General features: G+C 39.3%; 1 long non-coding RNA gene across 1 annotated transcript in view; it reads right to left on the bottom strand.

Annotated features, from left to right (window-relative positions):
* LOC141543200 (uncharacterized) overlaps nt 1-18,293 on the bottom strand; it is a 45,698-nt gene extending 27,405 nt beyond the window's left edge. The window contains exons 1-2 of the long non-coding RNA XR_012482374.1: nt 18,190-18,293; nt 3,301-3,470 (exon numbers count right to left, since the gene is read on the bottom strand). This is a non-coding gene — a long non-coding RNA (uncharacterized LOC141543200). The remainder of the gene's footprint in view (nt 1-3,300; nt 3,471-18,189) is intronic.
* Nucleotides 18,294-20,954: the final 2,661 nt, after the last annotated feature.

Raw genomic sequence — 20,954 nt, 5'->3', positions numbered from 1 at the left:
CCTACTACTATTTGGATTAATTGGGCATTAAGCAAAGTGCAAGGAAAAAAGACTCAGGGCCTTTTGCTGCTTTCTATTCTCCAGCTGAGGTGGGGGAGACCTTATTACCTTAATTCTGAAAATATATTTTGGCTCTATTTCTTCTCTATCCCATTCCCAATCCCCAGGGCTGGCCAGCTCTCTCTCCTCCAAGAAGTCATGTTATCAGGCCCTGCAATTCAATCTGGTAAACTAATCAGCACAGATGTTGCCTTGTACAATCTGTTTTTCACCTTCCTCCTACAGCTGTAATGTATTCATCAGCACCTTGGGGTAATGTAATATTGATTTTGTTTCTGATAGTGTATAGACTATGATCCTTAAAGCCCGTTTTTCAGAATTAGTGCCCACAGCACCAAGCTGCAAAGAACCAAGGCCGCCATGGGGGCTGCTCGTTAAGTACCTGATTCAAACTCAAACATGATGGCATTTTAAGGTCATGCTTACTTAAATCAAACTCTCCTCTATCGGTGAGCATTTATTCTTCTGGCTTTTTATCGGGCGAGGGGGGGCGTGAGATGGTCTTGCTTGCCACTAGTCTATCTTGCTACCACAGGTGTTGGTGCCCTCCCCTGGCTCTTGTGCCAGCCTCCCTTTGGCAGAGTTGGGAAGGGGAGTGGAGGGAATGAGAGCAAGGGGCCAAGGCAGAGGAGATGGAGAAAAAGGGGGTACAGGCAGAGGAAGAGGGAAAAGAGGAAGATGAAGCTCTCAAAGAGGAGGATATTTACAAGCTGTTCTTCCATTACAGGCTATTTTTCTCCCCCAATCTTTCTTCAAAGAAGGTTCTTTCTTCTACAAAACCAAGTCAGGAACCACCTTTTCCATAAAGACTCCTGCCCCATCCACACTTGGCAGCAATTGCCCCCTCTTCCCATCACTCACTGGATTTTAACTATCTCTCTCTTTCATTGTCCTTTGTATCTCTTTATCATTGTTCATTTTTGTTGCTCGGAGGATTTTTAGAGCCGGAAGGATTTTAGACATCAAAACCGCTCATTTTATAGTTTAGGGAAGGCAAAGTGATTAGAGTGTAATCTTGAGGACAAGACCTGTGTTTTAACTACCATTGGGAGCTAAGCTTTGAGCAAAAAGCCCTGCAAAAAGGAGGCACTTAATAGCATTTTGTTTAAAAATTACTGTTATCTCAGTGGGAGAAGCTGTCACCATCCTCTTGGTCAGATGGGATCCAAATCTCTGTGTCACTGTGTCATCTTTACCTCTTCCCTCTCTATTGATTCAGCCTCCTGGACATCTATCTTCCTTCCACGTCCCCTCATCAGGTCAGTTCCCTTGTTCTGGTCATTAGTCACTCTTGTCCGAATCCATTCATTCATTCTTTCACTCATTTGTTCATCTGGCCATCATTTAATTCATTTTTTCATTTACTCATTTATCCTTCCCCTCTTTGATCTCTTTGTACTTGCAATGAACATTTCTCAGAGATGCATGCAAAGGTCTAAGCTCTATGACAAAGGGTATCCCAAGGAGAAATAAGCCCTAGGTGTCAAGGAGCTCAGCACTGAGGATAGAAGATGTGCATAACAGATGAAGATGATACAACTGGGATTTAAATAAGAGAAACATGGAATGCTAGGAGACTAAAGAAGAAAGTTCCTCACCCTGCTATCTCTCTCTCTCCTGAGACCCAGGCTTGTATAATCAGCTGACTCTTGGATATCTCAAACCAGATTGCTATATCTAAATCATTTTTTACTCTTCTCTTCCACTCACCCCAAATATCCAATCCATTGCCAAATCTTGCCATTTCTACCTTCACAATATTTCCTAAGTCTCCTTCACTTTCCACTCAGACAGCCAACCCTCTAGTTCAGACCCTCTATAGTTACTTCACTAGCCTGTGGTCTCCCTAATCCAAATCCCTTTCAATTCTAATCCATCCTCCACTCGGCTAGGAAAGTGACCATATACCTCCCTTACTCAATAAGTCTCTGTGGCTCCCTATTACTTCTAGTATCAAATAAAAAAAGTCTCTGGCATTTCACAACCTGGCCTCTTTTCAGTCTTTGAACACTTTTTGAATTTCCATTCACTACAATCCAGATACACATTGGTCTCAGATATCTCTCTGTGTACCTTTGCCTAAGGAATCCCCCATGCCTGGAAGACTTTGTCCCCTCACCTGCCTTTTAGTTTCCTTGACTTTCTTCAGTATTTACCTTTAATCCCACCTCCTGAAGGAGGCCTTCTTAGTTCTCTTGGCCACCCCCGAACTGCTAGTGTTTTCCCTCTGAGCAGGCTTTCCATCTACTGTAAGCATCTTGTATGTACCTATTTGTGGGCAGCTGGATGGCACAATGGATAGAGGATTGTGCTTGAAATAAGGAAGATTCATCTTCATAAGTTCAAATATGGCCTCAAGTATTTCCTAGCTGTATGACTCTGGGCAAGTCACTTAACCCTATTTGCCTCAGTTTCCTCATCTGTAAAATGACCTGAAGAAGGAAATAGCAAACATTCCAGCATCTCTGCCAAGATAACCTCACATTGGATTATGGGAGAGTCAGACATGACTTGACAACATATATCTAGTTATTTGCATGTTGTTGGACACTTGAGGGCAAGAATCATATTTTGATGGCTGGCATTTTCATAACACTTTAAGGTTTCCAAATGTACTTTTATACCTTGTCTCATCTGATCCTCACAACAACACTGAGAGGAAGGTGCTATTGTTATCCCCATTTTACAGATGAAAAAAGTGTGACTTGCCCAAAGATTGAATGACTTGCCCAAAGTGACAGAGCTAAGAACTATCTGATTCAAGTCTTCCTGACCCCAAGGGTTGTGTTTTATCTATCTTACTGAGCACATAGAAGTTCAATAAGTGCTTGTTAACTGGTGACTGACTAACCCACATATTCCCTAAACATCCTTGCTGATGAATTGGAACCTGGGACTCTCACTTTCATATTGGGGTTCAAAGCAGCACTTTCCGGATGCCCTGATCACTGAGCAGTCTACTTTACACAACAGAATAAGTTGGGTTCTCAGACCAAGAAGTTGCCTTCCTTTTCCTTCTGCCATTTTTCTCCTCCTCTCCACTTATCTCTCTCTTCTCCTTTTCCTTTTCTATTCTCCTTCTCTTGGCCATGGTACCATAATCCAAGGAGACATGGACTGAAGTTAAGACACACCACTTTCTGACAACACCACATATGAGCTATGTAGTGGTAAGCAAGACAATCTGAGTCTAAGAGTCTTCATCCCTAAAATGAAAATAAAATTACTGGCACTACTTACCTGTGAGATCTTGGCCAAGTCATTTTCCTCCTCTTGACTTCAGTTTCCTCATTTGTCAAATGAAGGCATTTGGATGAGATGAGCTGAACAGTTTCTCCCAACTCTACCATTCTATGATTATTTGCTGATTCTATGGTTCCTTTTATCAGTCCCCATCCTTTCCTTAATCCCTGAGGAGAGAACACAGGAAGATTTAAATTCAAATCCTGTCTCAGACATTTCTTATCAATGTAGCATCCTTACAATTGGCTCTTTGACCTCCTCACTCCACCAAAACTGCTCACTTATTAACCATGATCTCTTAATTGCCACGTGTAATGGTCTTTTCTCAATTCTCATTCTCCCCAGCCTTGGAAACTACTGATTACTCTCCCCTGCTTGATACTCTCTTAGCTCTCTTCTGATTCCATTCCTACCTCTCTAACTGCTCCTTCTCTGTCTCCTTTACTGGATCCCCATCCAGATAACTCCCTCTGACTAGAGATGTCTCCCAAAGTTGTCTCCCAAGTCCTCTTCTCTTCTCCAATTTTACTTAAGGATTTACTATTTTATTTAATGATTTCATCTGCTCCCATGGACTTAATGACCATCTCTATGCAGATGATTCTCAAATCTAACTTTCCTGCCCCAATCTCTCTGCTGACTACCAATCTCCTGTCCCCAACTGCCATTCAGAAATCTCTAACCAGATGTCCAATAGACATCTTAAGATCAACACACTCAAAACAGAACTCTTTATTTTCCTTCAAAGAGACCCCATCACCACTACCTTCTCTATTTCTATAGAGGGCAACACCATCCTTCTATCCTCACGCTCATAATCTCAAAGTCACCCTGAATTCCTTTCTATCTCTCACCCCCTATTCAAGCTGTAACCAAGGCCTGTTGAGTTCTTCTCTGCAACATCTCTCAAATACATTCCTTTCTCTCCTTTGAGAGGACTCTGGGTACTTGAAGTTTGGACTTCTGGCTCCCAGTTCAGTGCTTGCATGACCTTGGTAGGAGAAATTACATTCAGGTTACATATCCTATATTTAAAATAATGAAAATAAGTATTTATTGTTATGTCTCCAGGAAACAGCCAAGAAACTCATTTATTGTGAGCCTCTTCCCTTTCTCCTTTCACCTTCATAATTACTAGAGTCTTCTTTCACAGCAAGAGCCAGGTCAAAGGCTGGTTTTCTATAATAGGTTTGAAACAACTGCCTTTCCCTCACTTGCCTTCCAATTTGTAATTCCAAAACAATCAGAGAATCAAAGAGATAGAAAATCACAATATTGAAAAAGATCTTTGGGGACAGTTATGTGGCTCAGTGGATAGAGCACAGGCCCTGAAGTCAGGAGGATCCAAGTTCAAATCTGATCTCAGTCACTTACTGGCTCTGTAACCTTGGACAAATCACTTGATCCTGATTTCCTCTAAAAAAGAAAAGGGCCTTCTCTGACAAGTGATCATCCATCTTTTGCTAGAAGTCCTACCCACATGGAACTCACCATTTCACAAGGGAGTCCATACTACTGTTGAGCAGCTCTGATTTTGGAGAGCTTTATTTTCATCCAGTCAAAGTCTGCCTTTCAGAAACTTCTAAATTCTCCCCACTGGTGCTCCTAGTTCTATATTCTAGGGCCAAGGAGAATTAGTACAATTCCTCTTCTTGATGGCTACTCTTTTTGGTAACATGTATTGCTGTTAAACTGGGATTGGAAGCTCCCAGAGGATCTCTCTAGAACCTCCCATCTTGTAAAACATTCCATGAGCACAGGGGGCTGTGCCTATGTTTTACTATTATGACTCTTGAAGATGCAGTCTTAATAATTAATCAGTATTTAATAGCCTGGGCCCCCAGAACAATGAATCACATGAATGTTTGTCTGTTTGTAGGTTCACAAAGAAGAATTCTGATCTCTTGACCATCATTAATGGCAGCAAAGTAGCCCATGAAAATGATGAAGAGAAGAGAGCAGACATGCAGGTCCAAGTGCTTCCTACAAATCTCTTTGTAAAGGCCAAGGGACCCACAGTCTGATGTAGTACTGGAATTTTAGGAAAGGAGATGCTTGAAAGAAAGAGGGAGGTGGGGGCAAGGAAGGAACCCAATGGAAAGATTCCAGAATTTGGAGCCAGGAGACTCTGCTTCTGAACTGAAGGATTCTGAGAAAAATCATTTAACTCCTCAGAACCTCAGCTCCTCATCCATAAAATGTTCAAATTAATATCTACAATGCCTGTCTTACAGGATTGTTTTGAGGCGAGTGCTTTTATAAACTAGGAAGTGATACATTTAATTATTTATACTAAAAATGGAGATAAGAAAATATTATTCAAAGTCAGTGGGGGCAAAGAGATATAACAGGAAGCATTCAAGCCACTCTTTTGGTATACAGGAGTTCTACAAGTATTTTTTCAGTGTATTGATTGGTTTTTCTGGGATTTTCATCTTTTTTTTCCTTTTTTTTTTTGTTCTTAAAAATACTATTTGTTATATGAGATAGTTTTCTGAAAGAGCGAGGGGGAGAAATCCTGAAGAAGATTGTAATGAGAAAAAAAGAAGAGAAAACATCAATAAAACTCATATAAAACCAAAAAAGATAGTGATTGTGGGAGGGAAGTTCTGAAGATTGTTCTGAGAGTATGCTGCACTCTAGCCCTCAGCTCCTTTTCTCATTTTCTGTCACCTTTGAAGGGGAAAAGGAGGTCTGAACAGTCATCAGCACAGACCAAAACCAGTTTTGTGGCTCACAGAATGGAGATCCCAGAATCCTAGAGTGATTGAAGGAATTCCCAGAAGGCATCTAGCAGCCTAACAGATACCTGGACAAGAACGTCATCTATGTCAAGAATGTCATCACAGAATTTCAAATCAATCCCTGTTTGATTTGACAAATGGGTAACAAGTGCTCACTCAGACTTATTAGAAGACTTCTAATCCTTACTTCCTGAGACTACCTATTCCTCTCTTGAATAGCCCTATTCATACATGGCATTCTGAATGAGGGATTGAAGTCTCCCTGTCTTCCCTCTGTGCTCCTGTTCTACATTCTGGGGCCAAGAAAAACAAAGTTAATCCATCTTCCCCAATGACTCTCCTTTCATCCATGATTCATGACCTCCTCACCCCAGAGCCTGTGAGGCCAGAACAGCCCTGAAATACTGAGCCACATTCTTCTCTGCAGATCAGGGGAGTGTGGAAAGAGAAACTAGTGATGTTCTTTATGTCCCAGCCCCTGTTCCCTTTTATGAGCCTCCATAAAGAAATTCAGTCCTCCCTGAGGAAACCATGCTTTCTTTAGATAATCAACACCCTCCCCCCAAATCCTCATACAACTCACTCTCCAACAGCATCTGGCTCCCAATGGGATGCAGACTGAGATGCTCTGGCTTGGAGGCTGCGAGCTCCATGATGGATGATGGATTTGAGGCTGAGTTTGCAACTTATCATAAAGAAAGCTCAAGGAAAGATTGAAGAGATAACATAAAAACCTTAAGAAGAAGAGAGGAACTAAGATCTGGCTATTATCAAGAAAGGAACCAGATGACTAGAGTCAAACCCTGACTCTGCACCAAATCCATTTTGTAATATTGGGGTTATCCTTTCCTCTAGGGGCCTCAGTCTCCCAATCTATAAAGGTGGAATGGAAGGTTTGGGCTAGATGGTCTACAAGGTGCCATTCCACTCATTGTCATTCATCATTGTCATGGCTCTACATTCAGAAGACTTGAATTAATTTCTTAATAACTTCTTAGACATGTCTCAGTTTGCTCCTTTGTGAAAGGAGCAAGTTAGACTAGATGGTCTCTAAGGTCTCTCCCAGTTCAGGAATCAGTGTTAGAACATCAAGATGGAAGAGAATCTTAGAAGTCACCAGGTCCAAGTGGGCTTCATATCATGAATGTCATTGGTAGAATTCCTGGCACGTGTCCAGCCCATCCTAGACTAAAGGCTTCCTGATGATAAAGAACTGCGCCCTTTGCCCCCATTCCAAGGTAGCCCACTCTACTTTGGACAACTCTCATTGTTGGGAAGTCTATCCTTATGTGGAGCCAAAGTCAGCTTCTGCTATTTCTCAATAGTTCTCTGAAGTCAGGCAAAGAGGAAAATGGCACTTCTTGTACTTATCATGTCTCTACCATGTCTTTTCTCTTCTGAGACTAATTGTCATTCAATAAAATAAATTATTAAGCACTTACTATTTTTCAGGCACGGTGCCAAGGGCTGGAGAAAAAAGGAAAATGAAGGGAATAAGCATTTATTAGGTACCTACTATGTGTCAAACACTGTATTTCCCAAATCTCATCTCATTTAATCCTCACAAAAATGCTTTCAAGTAAATGCCATTATTATCTACATTTTATAATTGAGGAAACCAAGGCAAGGTTAAGTAGCTTACCCAGAGTCACAGAGCTAGTGTCAGAGGTCAGATCTTAATTCAAGTTATCTTGAGTCCAGACCCAATGCTCTATCCACTGCACCACCTAACCGCCTAAGAAAGTTAGGAGAGACCCTTCTCTGGAGGAGCTCATCACCTCAGAGAGAAGGTTACATACAAACAGCCATGTACATTAATAGGATAAATTAGAAATAATTGGATAGAAATTAATAGGATAAATTAGAAATAATTGATCAAGAAATCAATTGACCAAATTGATCAGCTATCCAGTGCTATTAACTGCTGCCTCTTTTCCCCATTCTCAAAGCTTGATCCTCAGACACATTGCCCTCTTTCTGGTTCCTTTCACTTCATTGTCTTTTCTAAATTATAATCTCCACTTTAAATGGCATCCTTCATGGAAAGGGGTCAGAGAAAATGAGGACTGGGAAAGAGTGTCAAGGAGAAGCTTTGTCTATAAAGAAACATTGTCACAGAATTTCAAGCCAATCTATCAATTGATCATCATTTATTAAGTATCACTCTGATAGTCATCATTGTCACGGCTCTACATTCAGAAGACTTGAATTAATCTCTCAATAACTTGCCTAGTGCTGTGGTAAATTCTGGGCATAAAAATACAAGAATAAATCAATGCCTGCCCTCAAAGAATTTCCCTTTTACATAGCCAATAAGCATCCCAGCCAGAGTAGGAGACTCCAAACCCAGCATTCTTTCCCCTAAGCGGCACTGTCCCAATGTCCCCGATGCCTTTATCCTTCATCACAACTACCATTGTCAGGGAGACTAGATTAATCCTTTTTCTTTGGTCTAAAAGCCCTGATCCCGCAATGAAAAGAAGCAGCTTCTTTATGGAGCATCCTTACTAGTCATGATCCTCTCTGTCGATCCTGTGACCTCCCCAGACCAAATGCCCTTGGCCAAGTGCTGGGAAGGAAGCTCAGCTGACTCTTCAGATATGAAGGCCTTTCATGGCCTGGCTTTGAAAAAGTAGCCTTGGATGCCTGAAGTCAGTGGCTCAGAGCAACTCAGCATTTTAATAATTGAGAGGCTGTGGAAAGTGAGCCAGTGAGCAAGGGCCTCAGCCTTCGGGACATCAAAGGTTTCTAAGCTGGAGAACGTCTTTCTCCTCCTTTAGCTCAAAGATCTGGCTTTCATGACAACCTCACTTTTCATCTTGGGGCAGGAAGGTCTGGGCAGAGAAGATTTTTGTTAATTGAAAATATATACTTGTGTGTATATACATGTGTGTGTATATATGTATGTGTATAAATATATACATATATATGAGTTTTTAATGGTATATGCTACCACTTTCTGGCATGAGGTAAGGGAGCCAATACACAGAATGCTACATACATTTTCATACAGGACAAATATGTGGATTTATTTTTGCTTAACTATATATTTATTACAATAGAATTGTTGCCATTCTTTCCTTCTACCACCACTACCTCAGGAACAAAAAAGAAGTTAGAAAAAATAGAAAATCATACTTTCATTCTCTGAAAAGAAAAATTGAACATTTTTAAAAGAATTCCTACCATGCAAACTATCCTTTCATCCATGACCTCAGTCTACAAAATCCTCAAGTGTGTCCAATTAAAGGATTATGAAAATTAGCATCCTCTACTTTATATATTTGGAAACTTAGACCTAAAAAAGGTAAAAGGCAACAAATGTCAAACCACATCTCCTGCCTGGCTCTGAACTTCCTACATAATTTGGCTTCTCAGTACAGGGAATTCGGAGGGGCCAGGAAGAGGAGGAAGGTGATCAGGGAAGGCTTTCCAGGGGAAGTGGTGTATGAACTGATCCTCAAAAGGCAAATGGGATCTGGATTGGGGAAGGTAAGGGGAAGGCTGACCCAAGAGGCAGCTGGTTTGTCTGCCCACTTTGGGGCACAAAAAGATCACAACATTTTAAGAGAAAGGAAGGCCCTCAACTAAAGCATTCTGGTTCTGGGGGTCCAAAGGCAGCTGGTCCAGGACCACACATGGGTTGCTTCTCCTACTTCTGTGTATGGAAAACATGGAAGGATCCAGGGACTGTATTCCATCAGAACTCGGAAAGGGAGGAGTAGAAATAAAGCAGACACTTTTTTTTTCATTCAGCTATCCAGTGCTTCACTCACTCTATCACTCTTCTCTCAACTGGAATGGCATATGGGAGATGGGGCCTGAAGGTCCCCTGAAGGCCTGGCACAAATTGTTCATAACAATTCTGAAGAATTCAGAAGAAACTAAATGAAATTTTCATAGATTTCATTTTTGTCCCAGTTCATGGTAGAGATGAATTGCTTGTCCAAGACTTACTTGTATCAATGGGCTAACTCAATAAGCTATGCCCATTCAGCCACACACACTAGATCTGGGCAATAGGTGATCTTGATCTACTTGATTTGCCCTGTGAATGGGCAAACTAAATGGCTATCAATCAATAAGCATTAAGTGAATACTATATGTCAGATATTATACTGTGGCTAGAATCCCACTGAAAAGGTACTATAATACTCTGGGATTTGGTGCCTTCACTACAAAGTCATTTGTAAACAGTAAAGGCAATAGACATCTGTAGAAGATATTCTCCATGACTGAGCCACTTATGCATCTCCCTGTTTGAAGAGATAAAATCAGTCAAGTCAAGGTCACACCAGGTCAAGTCAACATGTACTTTTTAAGCCCTTACTGTGTACCATGTGCTATTTTAAGTTCTGAGGATTGAATAAATTATGTGATTGTGATCATGTCTTCCAAGCAATGTTCAAATATTTTTATATGCTTGTGAGACATCTTTTTACAGATGTTCTTCAAGGCCACACAAAGCCCACCTGTGGCTTTTACTCTTTAGAAATAATTTTGTAGTCATGACCAAGTAGGATTTATACCAGGAATGCAGGGCTGGTTCAATATTAGGAAATCTAGTAACATAATTGATATATCAATAACTAAATTAACAAAAACTATATGATCACCTCAATAAATGCAGAAAAAGCATTTGATAAAATCCAACATCCATTCCTATTAAAAACACTTAGAGAGTATAGGAATAAATGGACTTTTATTAAAATAGTCAGTAGCATCTATTTAAAATCATCAGTAAGCATCATATGTAATGGTGATAAACTGGAACCATTCCCAATAAAATCAGGAGTGAAGCAAGCTTGCCTACTATCACCATTATTATTCAATATTGGCAATAAGAGATGAAGAAGAGATTAAAGGAATTCGAATAGGTAATTAGGAAACCAAATTATCACTCTTTGCAGATGATATGATGGTATACTTAGAGAACCCCAGAGTTTCTACTAAAAAGCTATTAGAAATAATCCACACCTTTAGCAAAGTTGCAGGATACAAAATAAGCCCATATAAGTTATCAGCATTTTTATATATCACTAACAAAATCCAACAGTTAGAGTTACAAAGAGAAATTCCATTTAAAGTAACTACCGATAGTATAAAATATTTAGGAATCTATCTGCCAAGGGAAAATCAGAAACTATACGAGCAAAACTACAATACACTTTCCACACAAATAGAGTCAGATCTAACCAATTGGAAAAATATTAAATGCTCTGGGATAGGGTGAGCAAATATAATAAAGATGACAATACTACCTAATCTAATCTATTTATTTAGTCCTATACCAATCAGACTCTCCAAAACTATTTTAGTAGCCTAGAAAAATAACAACAAAGTTCATATGGAAAAACAAAAGGTCAAGAAAAAAATCAAATGAAGGTGGCCTAGCTGTACCAGATCTAAAATTATATTACAAAGCAGTGGTTACCAAAATCATTTTTTATTGGCTAAGAAATAGACAAGTTGATCAGTGGAATAGGTTAGGTTAAAAGGACAAAACAGTCAATAACTTTAATAATCTAGTGTTTGACAAATCCAAAGGCCCCAGTTTTTGGGATAAGAACTCACTGTTTGACAAAAATTGCTGAGAAAATTGGAAATTAGTATGGCAGAAATTAGGCATTGACCCACACTTAATACCATACACCAAGATAAGGTCAAAAAAGGTTTATGGCCTAGGCATAAAGAATGAGATTATAAATAAATTGGAGGAACATAGGATAGTTTACCTCTCAGACCTGGGGAAGAGGAAGCAATTTATGACCAAAGAAGAACTAGAGATCATCATTGATCACAAAAAAGAAAATTTTCATTATATCAAATTGAAAAGTTTTTTGTACAAACAAAACAAATGCAAGATAAGATTAGAAGGGAAGCAATAAACTGGGAAAACATTTTTATAGTCAAACGTTCTGATAAAGGCCTCATTTCCAAAATATATAGAGAATTGACTCTAATTTATAAGAAATCAAGCCATTCTCCAATTGATAAATGGTGAAAGGATATGAACAGACAATTCTCAGATGAAGAAATTGAAACTTTTTCTAGTCATATGAAAAGATGCTCCCAGTCCTTATTAATCAGAGAAATGCAAATTAAGACAACTCTGAGATACCACCACACACCTGTCAGATTGGCTAGAATGACAGAGAAAGATAATGTGGAATGTTGGAGGGGATGTGGGAAAACAGGGACACCGATACATTGTTGTTGGAATTGTGACTACATTCAGCCATTCTGGAGAGCAATTTGGAACTATGCTCAAAAAGTTATCAAGAATGGCTGAATAAATTGTGGTATATGAATATTATGGAATATTATTGTTCTGTAAGAAATGACCAGCAGGATGATTTCAGAAAGGCCTGGAGAGACTTAAATGAACTGATGCTGAGTGAAATGAGCAGGACCAAGATATCATTATATACTTTAACAACAATACTATACGATGATCAATTCTGATGGACATGACCACCAATAGAACAGTAATGAATTGAACCAACTATACCCAGTGAAAGAACTCTGGGAGATGACTATGAACCACTACACAGAATTCCCAATCCCTCTATTTTTGTCCCCCTGCATTTTTTATTTCTTTCACAGGATAATTGTACAATATTTCAAAGTCTGATTCTTTTTGTACAGCAAAATAACTATTTGGATATGTATACATATATTGCATTTAATTTCTACTTTAACATATATAACATGCATTGGTCAACCTTCCATCTGGGGGGAGGGGTGGGGGGAAGGAGGGGAAAAGTTGGAACAAAAGGTTTTGCCCATGCGTGTATCTTGTAAATAAAAAGCTATTAAAAAGAAAGTATTAAACAAGTTTTCAATTTCAAAAAGAAAGAAAGAAAGAAAGAGAAAGAAAGAAAGAAAGAAAGAAAGAAAGAAAGAAAGAAAGAAAGAAAGAAAGAAAGAAAGAAAGAAAGAAAGAAAGAAAGAAAGAAAGAAAGAAAGAAAGAAAGAAAGAAAGAAAGAAAGAAAGAAAGAAAGAAAGAAAGAAAGAAAGAAAGAAAAGAAATGCTAGCTTCGGCAATAAGAAATGAAAAAGAGATTAAAGGAATTAGAATAGGTAATGAGGAAACCAAATTATCACTCTTTGCAGATGATATGATGGTATATCAGAGAACTCCAGAGATTCTACTAAAAAGCTTTTAGAAATAATCCATACCTTTACCAAGGTTGCAGGATACAAATAAATCCAAATAAATCATCAGCATTTTTATGCATCGTTAACAAAATCCAACAGCAAGAGATACAAGAGAAATTCCATTTAAAATAACTGTCAATAGTATAAAATATTTGGGAATATATCTGCCAAGGAAAAGTCAAGAACTATATGAGGAAAACTACAAAACACTTTGCACACAAATAAAGTCAGATCTAAACAATTTGAAAAATATCAAGTGCTCTTAGATAGGCTGAGCGAATATAATAAAGATGACAATATTCCCTAAACTAACCTATTTAGTGCTATACCAATCAGAGTCCCAAGAACTATTTTAATGACCTGGAAAAAATAACAATGAAATTCATCTGGAAGAACAAAAGGTCAAGAATTTCAAGGGAACTAATAAAAAAAATCAAATGAAGGTAGCCTACCTGTACCTGATCTAAAACTGTATTATAAAGCAGCGGTCACCAAAATCATTTGGTATTGGCTAAGAAATAGACTAGGTGATCAGTGGGATAGGTTAGGTTAAAAGGACAAAACAGTCAATAACTTTAATAATCTAGTGTTTGACAAACCCAAAGACCCCAGCTTTTGGGATAAGAACTCACTGTTTGACAAAAATTACTGGGAAAATTGGAAATTAGTATGGCATAAACTAGACATTGATCCACACTTAATACCATACACCAAGATAAGGTCAAAAAGGGTTCATGACCTAGGCATAAAGAATGAGATTATAAATAAATTGGAGGAACATAGGATAGTTTACCTCTCAGACCTGGGGAAGAGGAAGGAATCTGTGACCCAAGAAGAACTAGAGATCATTATTGATCACAAAATAGAAAAATTTGATATCAAGTTAAAAAGCTTTTGTACAAACAAAATGAATACAGACAAGATTAGAAGGGAAGCAATAAACTGGGAAGATGTTTTCCATCCAACAGATCCAACCATTCTAGAGAGCAATTTGGAACTATGCTCAAAAAGTTATCAAACTATGCATACTCTTTGATCCAGCAGTGTTATCACGGGGCTTATATCCCATAGAAATATTAAAGAAGGGAAAGGGACCCATTTGTGCAAAAATGTTTGTGGCAGCCCTTTTCATAGTGGCTAGAAACTGGAAATTGAAGGAATGTCCACCAACTGGAGAATGGCTGAATAAATTGTGGTATATGAATGTTATGGAATATTATTGTTTTTTAAGAAATGACCAGCAGGATAAATACGGAGAGGCTTGGAGAGACTTACATCAACTGATGCTAAGTGAAATGAGCAGAACCAGATCATTATACACTTCACAACACTACTATATGATGATCAATTCTGATAGACATGGCTCTCTTCAACAATGAGAGGATCTAAATCAGTTTCAATTGATCTGTAATGAATAGAACCAGCCACACCCAGAAAAAGAATATTGGGAAATGAGTATTGATCACAACATAACATTTCCACTTTTTCTGTTAATGTTTGCTTGCATTTTTGTTTTTTTCTTCTCAGGTTATTTTTACTTTCTTTCTAAATTCAATCTTTCCTGTATGACAAGATAACTGTATAAATATGTGTGTATGTGTGTATATATATATATATATATCTGTATATATATATATATATACAGATATATATATATGTGTGTGTATTGTATTTAACATATACTTTAACATATTTAACATGTATGGGACTACCTGCCATCTAGGGGAGGTGGGGGGAGGAAAGGAGGGGAAAAGTTGGAATAGAAGGGTCAATGTTGAAATGTTGAAAAATTACCCATGCATATGTTTTGTATGTAAAAAGCTATAATAAAAATAATAATAAAATAACTTTGTAGTGAAGGCACCAAATCCCAAAAACCAATGGATAACATGACTTGTCAATTCTTCCCAAAAGTCCTCCAATCCTTCAGCAAGAACTATGGGTGAAATTACCCTAGCAGTAGTTGTCTTCTGGGTGATCTTTCAGCTTCAACCTATTTAAGAGAAACTTGAGACATGGAAGAGGTAATGGCATTTCCCATGAAATGATGTTTTCATTTGGATGAAACAAATTATGCCAAATCCCTTCTCTTGCTGAGAACTCTAAGCCTGAGAGCCAATCTTTCATTGGCTTGAAGCTTCCTCACATATCCGACTTCTGGTTGGTATTCTTTTGGAGTTTTGTGGAACTTTTTTTTTTCTTAACTTTTTCTCATCTGTAAAATGATTCCAAGAAGGAATTGGCAAACATCTTGAATATCTTTGTCAAGAAAACCCGAGACAAGTTCATGAAGAATCAAACATGACTGAATAATAACAATAACAATAACATCACCTTAGCCACAGGCTTTCAGTTTCCTTGTCTGTTAAATAAAGTGATCTCCCAGCTCTGATATTCTATGAGCTTATAAACTTAGCCATTTGATGAGATGCAAGTGTGGACAAACCTTGCTTTCTGGTGGTCATCACAGGGCTGAGAACACCCCAAAGGCAAATCTGCCTGCAGTCAGATGGGCCTGGCAAGGCAGGAGACAGGGTAGGATGAGAAGGAATCTTGGCTCCCTTCACTGAAAGGCCGAGATACATCTGCAACTCCTCAGTGCATATCTGTACATGAGCAAATCACCACTGCTCTAATAAGACTTTGGTTTAAATAAGATAAATGTTGAGATGGAAAATGCCTGGCTCCTTGGGAAGACAAAAAAGAAAGGCAATTACTGAAAAGAGGATTCTGTGTGAGCTCCAAGGACTCAGAACAGATGGAAAGGAAATGAGAATTATCGAAACAAACAGAGGGGCAAACGCTAAGGAAACAGGATGGAAACCAGGGCTTCAAGTTCATTCCATTTAAGAAACAGTGAGGGTGGACAGAGGTAGGGAAGCTCTGGGACAGGGAAGATCCAGGCAGGGCTAGGTGGCTGCCTTCCTGTGTGGCCTTTAAAAGGCTTCTTTCCTATTCTGAGCTTCATCAGTAAAAATGAAGAAATTGGTCTAGATAAGTTAAATTGTCCTTCCAGCTCCAGGTGATGTATAATTAAGCATATACTCTGAACCCAGTCTTTCTGCTACTGTCAGAGAAGTAGCCTCAAGCCTGCCTTCAAGGAGATACTAGTCTTAAGGATTTGTGCTGCACATATTTATTCAAATAAAATATTTAGAGAGCAGTTTCAGTATCTGAATTAAAATGAATAGAGAAGGCAAAAGTACTAGGGGCTGGGGATGACAAGGAAAGAGGAAGCTCTCTGATAGCAAAGACCTCCATGTTGGGTGGAGTTGAAGCCATGAAAGTATTTTTAAATTAATAAACACAAAAGAGTCATACAGTGTGCAAAGCGAGAGATGAGACACTGAGGATTCAGTCTTGTTGAGTTCAAAAATAAATATTAAGAAGAAAACAGCCATCCATCATCAAGCTTTTATTAAGCACTTACTAACATAGTGATGTCACTTTGTTCCTCTTTAAGAACCAAGGACAGCAACCAATTAACTATATGCAGGCAGTACACTAAGCAGTGAGTGTACAAAGACAGACCAGAATACCCCCCCATTTTTGAAGAGCTCAAAATATTAGGGGAAAGCACCAAGAAACAACCCACGTGTGTTCTTGGAAGCCTCCCCTGAACACCTCTACCCGGCTCAATGGCCTGCCAACTCATGCACTACCTTTAAAGGCTGGGTGTTCTTCCAGTGAGCACCCTTCCTTTTCATTAAGTAGCTGATAGGCTCCTTCAAGCATGGCTCTGTGTCTGATCTCCTCCCCTCCACTCTAGAACCTGATGATGAAGCATCTTTTTTTCCAACTCTTATAGTGGAGAAAGTGAGACACAGAGACACATATAACCAGAAAGCCTGAGTTCTGACCCACCTTGTCTGAAAGCTAGTGGCCATCCCCAAGAAAAATGAAAATCACTGGTAGTTTTCCCCAGACACACTTGTTGGCTCTATCCAGGTAAGGGCCATTTCTGAGCCAAGGCTTTGTCTTTTTTATTCAATCGACTTTGTAGCTCTCAGTTAATTTGGTCCTTAATTGGGTTTTTGCTGTCACTGGGAGAGATCACTTGATTTATTTGAACTTGGGTCCCTCTGTAGAGCTGCCTGCTATCTTGCCTCCTTCCCATTGTCCACATCAAGCTCCCATGGCCACAGAGTTTCCAGAGAACTTCAGATCCTTGGCCAGTGGTCTAAGGAGTGACTTAGATTAAGTCAGATTTTTTCCTGGCATTCAAGGCTTTCTACAACATGACTCCCTTTTCAGAAATGTGTCTCACTAACCCCCAGACCCTTTCACAAACCCTCTGCTCAAGTCAGACTTCATGGTTCCTTTTACTCAAATACATCTTGTGCACTCTCACCTTTGCTTATTTATACAGAGCATCCATGTATTTATTGATGCATAGATTGATCAATCTTGTTAGAAACTGAGATTCAGACGCATGACTTTCCAAGGCCACACAGCTGCTTCTTTGGGCAGAACTGGGGCTGTATCCCAGGCTCTTCTCTGAAATCATTGCCTCCCATCAGTGGTAGTTACCTTACAGGTACAGTCATTTGTATGTGATCTTCCTCACTGGGATCTAAGGTCCCTGAGGGCATGGATCTTGCTTTTTCCTCTTTTTTTTACATATTCCTGGCACTTAGCACACAGAGCCCGGCATAACTGTAAATGTTTATTAAATGCTTGTTGACTGAATATCAGGACCAGCTTCCTCACTGAATGAGATTAACTGGAGCCAATTCCTCTGCTCTATTCTATTCTTCCCAGATATTTATAGAAAAATCCAATGCATCAGTTCCCCTGACCCTTTCAATAAAGAGATACGAGACGCCACTCTCTGGATCCAGATTCAACACGCGGCTCATAGGAGACTGTAACTGATTCCCACTGACTCCCACAAGTGTGAAAATTAAGAAGAAATTCAATGCTTCACAAAGGGGCCTCTGCTCCTGGGAGTCCCAGGAGCATTCTTGGTGATGAACTTACCAACAATTCTTCACAATGTCACTCTCTAAGGCATTAATTTGTAGATCATGTAAGATTTGTATGGGTAAAGAGAGTTTCTTCATGAGGCATTCACTCCCTCTCCTGATAAAATCACATAAGTGTTTTTTTAAAGCACTTACCTCTTGTGAACAGGGGCAGGAAGTCAGGCCAGATCACCAGCATCACGTTATCTGCACTACTGATATCCTAAGCAGCTGTGGAGATGATGAGGGAAATGTGTTAGTTGTTGAGAATTCTTTCCACTCAGAGCTGATTCCAATAAGAAACATCATCTCATAGTGCCTTCTGGGTACAGAGAGAGCACTGGATTGGTAGCAGGGGGGATACTGAGGATGCCTTGGTGACAAGAGGGTTCTGAGGCCAAATTGTGCATACTCCAATTTAGATCACAAGCTGTACGAATTAGCAAGTCATTATAGTTAGAGAATCAAAACTCCCTGAGAATAAGGATTGCCTTATTCCTTGTACCTGTACTCCCAGCCCCCAGCACAGAGCCTGCCACAAAGACAGAACTTAGTAAATGTTTGTTTTTCCCCATTGATTAAAGCCCCAAAGGGCCATGGAGACCATTTTGTCCAATCCTCTCATATTTACAGAAAAGGAAACTGAGACATTCCAGAGAGAATAAATCAGTATTGCTGGAGTCAGGATTCAAATTCAAGTCTTTGGACTTCTACTTTGGGGCTCTTTGCTGCACTTTAAGAACAGAGAAATCACAACTTTGTGGTTCATTTGAGCCAGATGGGGACCAGGGATATCTGAAGAAAAATTTTGATAGTTTTCTATTAGTTGTGCGTTAGGCAACAGCTTCAGTGGGTAAAAATACTCCTTCACAACAGTTTCACTCCTTCCATGTACACTCCTGCCACCCCTTTCCAACACAATGCATTCCTCTGTAAACCAACATAAATCCTCTATCCACATGAGCTCTGGGCCTCCCAAACCCCCATCCTTCTTCCCTCCCACTTAGTAATTCAGCTGTTCAAATCCAGGCACCAAACAGCCCTATTTGTCTACTGAAATTTCTCCTGTACGTGGGTATTTCTGAATGGTCAAGCCCATTGGCATCCTCTTCCCTCCCCCACCCAAGACCTTGTCTCTCTGAGAAGATTCTAGTCTGGAATGTCAGTGCATCCCCTTCATCTTGTAACTACGACTATTCCCGCCCTCCGAGCCTGCTAAAAAATTAAGTGTCTTTCCTCGCTTCATCAGGCTGATTACCAACAGCAAGGGCTGGATTTATGCACACGGCGGGGCTGCTACACTGCAGCATCCCTCTCCACCAGCCTGGTTGGCGGCTGGTTCCGGGTGTGCTCCCCAGGAAGTATAGCTAACAATCTCTCCAGGAGAGGTTTCTGGAGGCAGTTGCTACTAAAGGATGCTGGCCGCAGCTTCAGCAATGATCTGTCTCTTTTTCCTCGGTTTTATCCTTTGCTCTTATTCTGTCTAGTCCTTTCCTGATCAACATCTCTAGGCCCCAGGACTCCCTAGCATGGCTCTCACATGACTTAATTGGCTACAACAGCATGGTTTCTCTGCTTGCCCTCAATCCCTTCAGCTCCCTGAGAATTATTTGTGCCCTCAGCATGGAACAACCCCTTCATCCATGGTGAGGCAGGAGAAGTGGGCCATTCTTCCTCTGACCTTTTTGGGGATGTTTTTTCAGTCCTATAGACAGAGAAGGCTTGAACATCTAGGAAAGCTCATACATTGAGTGGGGTCCTCGAGGAGATACACAGTAAAAATAGAAATAGTCTCAAAGTTAATCTAATTTAATACAGCTGCCATTTCCTTAATCCTGGAATTTCTGAAATGAAAAAGGTCTCAGAAGTCACCAAGACCAAGCTGAATACAGTTCTGAGAAGATGACCTTGAGCCTCCATTCAAACAGCATCCCGCTTCCTGGAGAAGCTCATCCTATTTGGATAAATCTTTTCCTTAGCATACATGGAAACCTCAGTATTGCTCATAGCTCTGCCTTCAGAGACTAAAGAGAACTAGAGGGCTCTCTCTTTAACTGAGACTTAAAGAAAAGTCCTTTGAATACTCAAGATTTTTTTTAAAAAATTGTTATGACCACATACCTCCCTGAGACACTTAAATTAAATCCTCATATAACAAAACTTCTAACCTTCTCATTATTTCCTCTGGACAAGTTATGATACATCAATGCCATTCATACAATGGACTGCCCAGAACTGAACTCAAAACTTCAGGAGTGATGTGAAAAAAAAAATAGAACACAATAGGAATGTCACCTCTTTTGGCATCAGAGGGCATGAACATTATGGAGAAATGGGCAGAGCGTGGATTGTTGACTCATGGAGTTACAGTCTATTAATACCCCCAGATCTTTTTCATATGAGATGTTTTCTAGTCACTCCTATCTATCCTGAACCTATAATTTTTTTTTTAAAATGTAAGAATAGAACTTTATATTTTTTGCTATGAAAGTTCATCTTATATTAACCCCATAGTTCTAGTCTTTTAGATTGTAATTTTTTTGGATTGTAATGTACTAGTCTCAGTTATCTCTTCAAGTTCTGTATAACTTGCAAATTATGCAAACAGATCATGAATGTGATCATCTACATCCTTGATAAAAATATTAACAAACAAAAAATGTTTATGAACAGTGAGTTTTTAAAAACCGTTTTATCTTTTTAGTCTTTTTAAAAAAACTTTTTAAAAACCTCTTTTAAAAACTTTTTTAACTCTTAAAAAATTATCTTTTAAATATATAC

The sequence above is a fragment of the Sminthopsis crassicaudata genome, chromosome 5 (assembly GCF_048593235.1).
Source record: "Sminthopsis crassicaudata isolate SCR6 chromosome 5, ASM4859323v1, whole genome shotgun sequence".
NCBI lineage: Eukaryota > Metazoa > Chordata > Mammalia > Dasyuromorphia > Dasyuridae > Sminthopsis > Sminthopsis crassicaudata.
This window is presented reverse-complemented; position numbering and strand designations above follow the sequence as displayed.